Source organism: Garra rufa, chromosome 17, assembly GCF_049309525.1.
Source record: "Garra rufa chromosome 17, GarRuf1.0, whole genome shotgun sequence".
Lineage (NCBI taxonomy): Eukaryota > Metazoa > Chordata > Actinopteri > Cypriniformes > Cyprinidae > Garra > Garra rufa.
Genome location: NC_133377.1, coordinates 28,624,253 through 28,632,076, shown reverse-complemented (window position 1 = coordinate 28,632,076; position 7,824 = coordinate 28,624,253).

Genomic DNA, 7,824 nt, shown 5'->3' with positions numbered 1-7,824 from the left:
CCAAAGATGAACACAGGTAATCAATGACAGAATTTCATTTTTGGGTAAACTATCCCTATAAACTCAATTAGTGTTAGGACAGAAACAAAAATCAAATTAGCTTGATGTTTGAAATATTTTAGTCAAACCTGTCAGAGAATTGCCATCTTTCATAATATCAGTCTTAACGTCTGCAGCAGTTGGGCAAGATGCATCACTAAAGAGAAGAAATTCAAAATGCAAAGCAAACAGCAATCTTTCAGTCATAAGACTTTATGGTATTTAAAAAGAATTATCATAATGTATTATTATTGAATATTAAATGACTTACCCATCTGCATTTAAGTCCCAGACAATCTTGCAAGGATTCCCTGTTTGAAGCTTGTCTTCGGTCTTCAACTGTGTCTTTCCCTTCTCCTCCGTCGACGTGTCCCGTTTACTCACAGTTTCATTGACAACAGCCCCGAACAACTCTGGATCATCTTGTATCACATCCAGTACAAGGATGTCTTCTTCATACGCTCGAGAAACATCCAGGAAGTTGTCGGCAACCCCTGGAAATTGTTGAGAGGTGGAGCCTTGTTCTTCATCATTAATCTGACCTGTCCCATCATCATCAGACTGCGATGTCTCAGCAGCATCATGTTCCACAGAGTCATCTGACGATGGACTAGCAAGATTCTCATTTTCATCTTCAGAGGAAGAGTCTGTAACTGTGCACCTTTGTTTTTCTTCTCCTGAACAGTCTGGATTGCTGGTGGGTGTATGCAGTGTGACAGAGTTTGGAGCATCGCTTTCAGCATCCAGGTCCATTGCAGAAGTTGTCACTAAAGGAGGATGCTGTGCTTTTAGCATTTCTACCTTAAGACATATTTCCGAAAGTGACCCAGGATTATAAAAAGTTTGTCCACCATTGTTTTTATTCCACACTTGATTTTCAACTGACGGAGCACTTGAGGTTTGGCTAACAGGATGAGTACTGATTTCAGGATCCGAAACATCTTTGAACAATTTTCGATCTTCCCTTATGACATCAGCCTGATTTCTGGACCCACCTGAAAGTGCTGTTTGATCAGACATCTTGAGCAGGCAATGATTTTTTACAAGACCGCTCTCCTTTAATGATATTGCATAGCCAAGACCATTAAGTTTGCAGCTGTTAGCTTGTTCAGTCACTACCGTTGCAGACTCAAGAACATCCTCAAAAGCTTTTGCATTTGGAGAAACAGGAGTCAATATGACTTTCCGACTATGCACTATACCCCTTTGAGTCCTTTCAAGTGTGCGATTTGGAGATTTTTGCTGGCCCAGTATGTCTCTAGTTTCTAAACTGCAACTGTTGAGGTCTACAAGATCTTTTGGAGTCCTTTCAAGTCTGCAAACGGGTGCCATTTTGCCTGACGCAGTAGACTCTAGTATGTCTCTACTTTCTAAATTGCAACTGTTGTGGTCTTGTGGATAATTGCAACTGTTGTGGTCTTGTGGATCTCGAGTCATTGCACCACTTGGATAAAGACTTTCTGCTTGATCTTGCTGTGCTTGATGCACAGACCAACAAAGTGGTTGCCCCTCCAGTACTTCTCTTGTTTCATCACTGCTTTTGCTTTGCTTTATGGGTTTGGACAGTTCGTTTTGAACGTCTTCATCTGATGCTACACTGAACGAAGTCTGGACAACAGCAGGAACTGTGGTTGTCGCAATCCAGTGTGGTCCAGTGTGCAGCGATGACCTGAGTTCGTTAGGAGGGCCCGTTCTAGGGAAGGGCCAGGTTTTGTATGTACGAGCACATGATGATTGAGGGAAAAATATGTAGGCTTGCACTCGTTGACAGGAGAAACTCTCAGGTGAGTTCACTTCAACTTCAGAATCCTCGTTACTACTGTCTTCCTCTTTCTCTTCATCCAGGGAAGTGCCACTGTTCTCCTCATCACCATCATCCTCACCTCTGAAACCATTGACAACAACCCGTCTGAGAATTAGAGGTGGTACACGACGCACTGGGGTGGAAGGCCTTTCAGAGATGTTTTCCTTTGGACAGGCCTTGTCTTTCTCACAGAAATACACTATTGGACCATTGTCATCACACTCTGGGAGTACAGAGCCAGATTCTTCAACGTTGGTCTGTCTCATACTCTCGCAGTCTGGATTCCTTTCAAGACAAGCATCCCATTCCTTGACAGATCCGTCTGTGTCTGAAACGTACGTGCTGCTTGTAGCTCCAGATGGTGGGTCACCTGATGAAAAAGAAGCACAGCTATGGGTTGGTGTGGAAACTTCCCAGGACTGGTTGGCAATCTTACTTCTACACTCCTTGATGCCGTGGAGATGGGGGATGCGCTAGAAAATCAAATTCTTTCCTTAAACAGCGCACTCTTTTGCACTTCCTCTTTTGTCTTAGTACTGCTGGTAAGACACATGAGAAATCATGCGAGGCTATGTCAAACACTCTGGCTACATCGCACAGATTCACCATGGGGTATTTCTCGATGCGGAAATTCATTGCGGTCGGGGACTCTGAGATATGACCAGCATCTTTCCGCCACACAGTCAGGCTGGGGTGGTCTGCTCTAGATCTGTGAGCGAGTAAACGGCCCAGATTCTTACTAGGGGGAGGAGGAATGTATTTTACATCACCACACAAAGCACAGCACGAATTTTTCACCAATCGTTTGCGGTTTTTCCTTGTGTCTGACCTAAGTTGTCGCCTCAGCTCAAGTTTTGATCTGATATCTGCAATCAGAGACAAAGAAGGTGAGAAGGGTGAGAGCAAAAATGCAATATGAATGAGCCTCGCTATGACCCACAACGCTGATGTTTTCATTCAATCACATTAATTACAAGGATCTTTTCTTAAAGGGATTCTTCCACCCCAAACATAAATTCTTCCATTTACTCATGCTCATGTGTCTCAGATTTATGATGTATGCAATCGGCCATATTGGCAGTACTAAATGTAAACAATGCCACTGAACCGAATGAAACTTGCATATTTAGCTGGTCAGTTTTTGTCATGTTTTAGGCTGTACTAAACATTTGGAGTACGATAGATTGCCAAAAGTTTTAACAAATCAAGGAACTGTCTGAGGAACAAAGGGTGTTAGTGGTTGGCCAAAATATTAGGCTAATATCTTAATTAATACTGCTTGTATATATCTTTACCACCTATTACCTTTAGTTTGTCAAAATACTGCACCCTTTCCTGCTTACTAAGTCCTTCTCTATATGATTTAACAGGTTCCACACATTTTTTCTCGTGATTTAGACAGCATAAAATAGCAGAAAAATGTATTCAGTAGTACCTTAATTGTGCAATTCATGCTGTTTACATCAGAGTATTGCCAATATGGCCGCACATTCAGGTAACTGAGCGAACCCTTTATACCTATTGTTTCACTTTACAAGACATTGTAATGACAATTTATCTGACCCAAATGGATGAGCACTTTTTGGTATTTTAGTACAATCCACTAGCATTATATGGACTCAGACTGTGGATTGTTTTCTAAAAAAATCTTCATTTATGTTCATCTAAAAGTCAGTCATATACATCTGGGACGGCATGAGGGTGGAGTATAACTAGAAATATATATCAGTACAATTTTGCAAATATGCTTATGAAACTGTTGTTTAATTATCTCTTCTACCTCTTGAAGGGCATGTAGTTACCCCAACTGACTTTTTGCTGCCTGTGAAACATGAGTTTGGAAAATAAATACCAGGTACACATGTTCTTCACTACATTACCCTCAGCATTGACCCTTATTTGTATGTATAGCAACGACTTGACCCTTACTTGGTGTTTGTCCAGATATAGCACGCCTGGCTCTACTTGCATGGGCTCGTCGGACTCCCGTCTTGATGGTAGTTTTCACCCGTCCATCAGGCCCACCAAAATGATCAATAAACAGTTTCCTCCGTCTTCCCCTTCCGCAGCGAGGCTTTTCCTGCCCCAAATAATCTGGGCCGCCACTTTTTGGATATGGTTGGGCAGGTGGAGTTTGTTCCACTGATTCCCCACAGACCGTGGATTTAATAGAAATATTATCTGACTCAACCGACACTTCACTGTTTATATACGGCAGACCGTGACAGTCGGCAGTCGGCCCGTGTATCACGCGCTTCCCGCCATTTCGACGTTTTAAGCACAACGCTAAACGCAAACGGTAGAAAAATTCTTTTTTATGCTCGGAGAACTGTTTCAGCGCTTTTTTGGACGACGGTGGACTCTGTTGACTCCTTGTACAGGTACCCTGAGCTTTAGTACCTCCCCCTTGACAGTTACTAAAGCCATTGGCTGTGGATGAGAAAGTACCTTGATTAAAAACCCCTCCGCAGCCGTCATGTTCAGCATGAGCATCTTGTTCGGAGCTCGCTTGCTCGTCAAATTGGGACGGTGGTTTGTGGTCAGTTCTGGCGCAGATTTCGTTGGCGTTTCGTTCTGGGGAAACGACATCTGCTGCCTCCGGAGCTGGAGAGCTGGCTTGTTGTTGTACCTGTATGCCACGATCGGCAAGTGGATTTGAACCAGACACAGTTTTAGGTCCAGTCCATCTGCGTTTATTCGGCTCTAACTTGTTATCGAGCTTAAACGAATCCCTCTTTAATTTGATCCTCGAAACGCCGTTGCATGGAAGCATCAGGCCTACTGAATCCCACCGCGATTAACGTTAACAAAAAACGTGCATTTGTGTGCTAACTAAACTTGTGTCCCGCATAAATTAACTCAGTTCTCCTAAATGCACTTGAAAATAAACATATTACAGTTTGATATATAGAAAACTTGGTACGTTAATTAAAATATTCACAAGCGCCAACGCATTTATCCGACGAGTAACGTTAAATGATAAACGCGTAGGAAGCGCCGCGTTAAATCCAACGTGACGTGCATCAACCGGAATAAAGCTGGAAGAATGTAAAACGCAAAACTGTATAGCAGATGCAAGTCGAAACCTTATATTTTTAAAGAGTATTAATGAAATATATGTCTCTCAATACCTGTGGGTGGCACGGGGCGATTATTACTAAAAGAATAAACACACCCTCTCCCTTCCAATTTCGACGGAAGACATGCGCAATTGATTCGAGTGTTCGATGAATACTGCCGCCTAGTGGTTCAGTGTTTGGGCAAGCCATAAAAAGCTAACTTGCATAAGACTAAATTAACACAATTGTAATAAGTATTATGTAAGAAATATTTTTCAATACTAAGTTAAAGGTACAATAACCATGGGCAACAACACGCACGAACATGTGCTTTACAAAAGCAGTGAATATATTTGTGACCCACCTGGACCACAAAATCAGTCATAAGGGTCTTTTTTTAAATTAAGATGTATACACCATCTGAAAGCTCAGTGTTTCCCCTGTTATTATATTACAGGAGTTAGAGAATGCTTTGCTATCTTTATCTTCTGACAAATCCCCTGAGTCCGATGATATAGCCTAACGGCCAACTTCTACAAGTTTTTTTTTTTGGGGGGGGGGGGGCATTTATTAAAATAAAAGACATAAAAGACATTTATTTTAATAAAAGACATTTATTAAAATGTCTTTTATTTAAGTCTTTGACAGAATTCTGAATTAATTCAGAAATAAACTTAAGTTACTAAATGCCTTTCACTTTCCCATACTATGAAGCAAGGAGTTATAATTCTTATTCCCAAGCCGGGCAAAGATCCTAAGATTTTAGATAACTTGCGGCCCATTACATTATTAAATAATGATTATAAATTGTTAGCACATATTTATTCTAATCGTTTGAAGAGTGGTTTATATCAGGTTATAAGTGAAACAGAGTCAGGGTTTATGAGGGGTAGATCGATTCTAAATAATTTATGTTTGGTCCAAGATCTGATTGACTAAAGACTCCCCTTTATTTTTTCGACTTTAAAATTGTATGGGTTTGGGAAACAGTTTAGAAGTATAATTGGTAGTTTATATCGGGAGACAAATTGTTCTGTTTCATTGACTGAAGGGACCACTTCATGCCAATTTCACCTTTACTTTTTATTTTGGCCGCTGAAATGCTTTTGCAATTAAAAATTCTAACATTGAGCATTTGAAGATTTTTGATGATTCCATAGTGATCAGTCAATGGCTGACGATACTGTCTTATTTTTTAAAGAATTCTGATCAGGTTCCAAAAACACTTCAAATTATATTAATAACTTTTCTAATGCTTCGGGCTTATGTCTTAATCTAAGTAAATGTGAAATAATGACATTGAAAGAATCTCAGGTCACACAAATTTGCAATGTACCAGTTAAATCTAGAATCAAATATCTTGGCATTTTCCTTACCAAAGATAAAGAACTAAGTGGAACACTTAATAGGCTATGTCTTGGAACTGATGAATGTACGACAACATTGGATAGATGGATGCAGAGAGATATTTCTATATTTGGAAGAATTTTGTTGACAAAAGTGGAATCTCTGTCTAGATGCATTTATCCTTGCAGGATCCCTTCCCATTTCTAATAAGAAATTAAGTTAATTAATCAGATGAATTTTAACTACATTTGGAAGAGAAAAGCTCATTATGTTAAAAAAGGACACTAGTGAAAGATTATATAAAGGGGGTCTACAGGCCATAGACTTTGACTGTATGAATGGAACTGTCTTAAATTGGCGTAATTTTCTTTTTAAATAAATATTAATCGTTTCTGGTTTTGCAATTTGCGCCCCTAGAAATCTTTAAAAGCATTGGTGGTATAGACGTTTTTCCTGAACACGGAAGTAAGTCCGACTCTTAACTGAAAGAATGCTTTGCATTTCCGGTCTGCATTGTTTCTAGTCAAATTAGGGTATATTCTACGGTGCCCGCCAGGGGACACCTTCGGTTCACTTATGTTTGTCGTGGCCACGACATAATATCACGTTCCCACGAGTTAATATGACGTTCCCACGAATTAATATCTCGTGGCCACAACATAATATCATGTTCCCACGAATTAATATCTCGTGGCCACGACAAACATAAGTGAACCGAAGGTGTCCCCTGGCGGGCACCGTAATATTCTGAGCTAATAAACTAATGTTAAACCTATTAAAATGTTTTTAAAAAGCACATGGCTCCATAGCGCCATCACTTGGCAATGTCGCAATGACCGTCATTTGTCAGTGCCTCACTTTAATGAGTGTGTAGATGACAAGAAGCAGCGGACGTTAGCTATACATTAAAAACAGATGGACGCTATTTGAATGGGTTCCTATGGAAACCGGAACAGAAAAGCATTCAATCTGACGTTAGAATTCGTAATGGCGGCGCTCATCGTTTACTCAGGAAAAAGATCTATAGAATTTCTATTACGCTATGATTTTTCAATACAAAAACGTCCTCTCAAATTGTCAGAATATCATAAACAGGTTCTTTTATATTGGAAGTTCATTTATAAACATAATTTCCCCCCTCATAATTCACCAATTTAGAATAATAGGCACATTTTATTTAGAAATACATCACTCTTTATTAGAGATTGGTGGGAAAGAGGTGTCTTGTCTGTGGTTCACCTGCTAGGGAATGATGGTTATTTCATGAATCACATAACTTTTGTGAAAAAATATAATATTCATTGTGATTACAAACAATACAATAGAATAGGGCATTGAACTGTATTCCAAAGGCCTTTGTAATGTTGGTTAGTAGTTCAGTGCCCAATCTAACTGAAGCTCTTCATTTACCTCCATGTATCTCTCCTTCCCTATACCGCCAAAGAAGTACACTTTGACATTTTTAATGATATCTACCCATCTTTAGAGTTTCTTAGATGTAGATTTAGTAATTTGTGAGGTTGATATTAAAAACGACTGCACACTTATTTTTTGACTGTTTAACTAGTAGCCTTT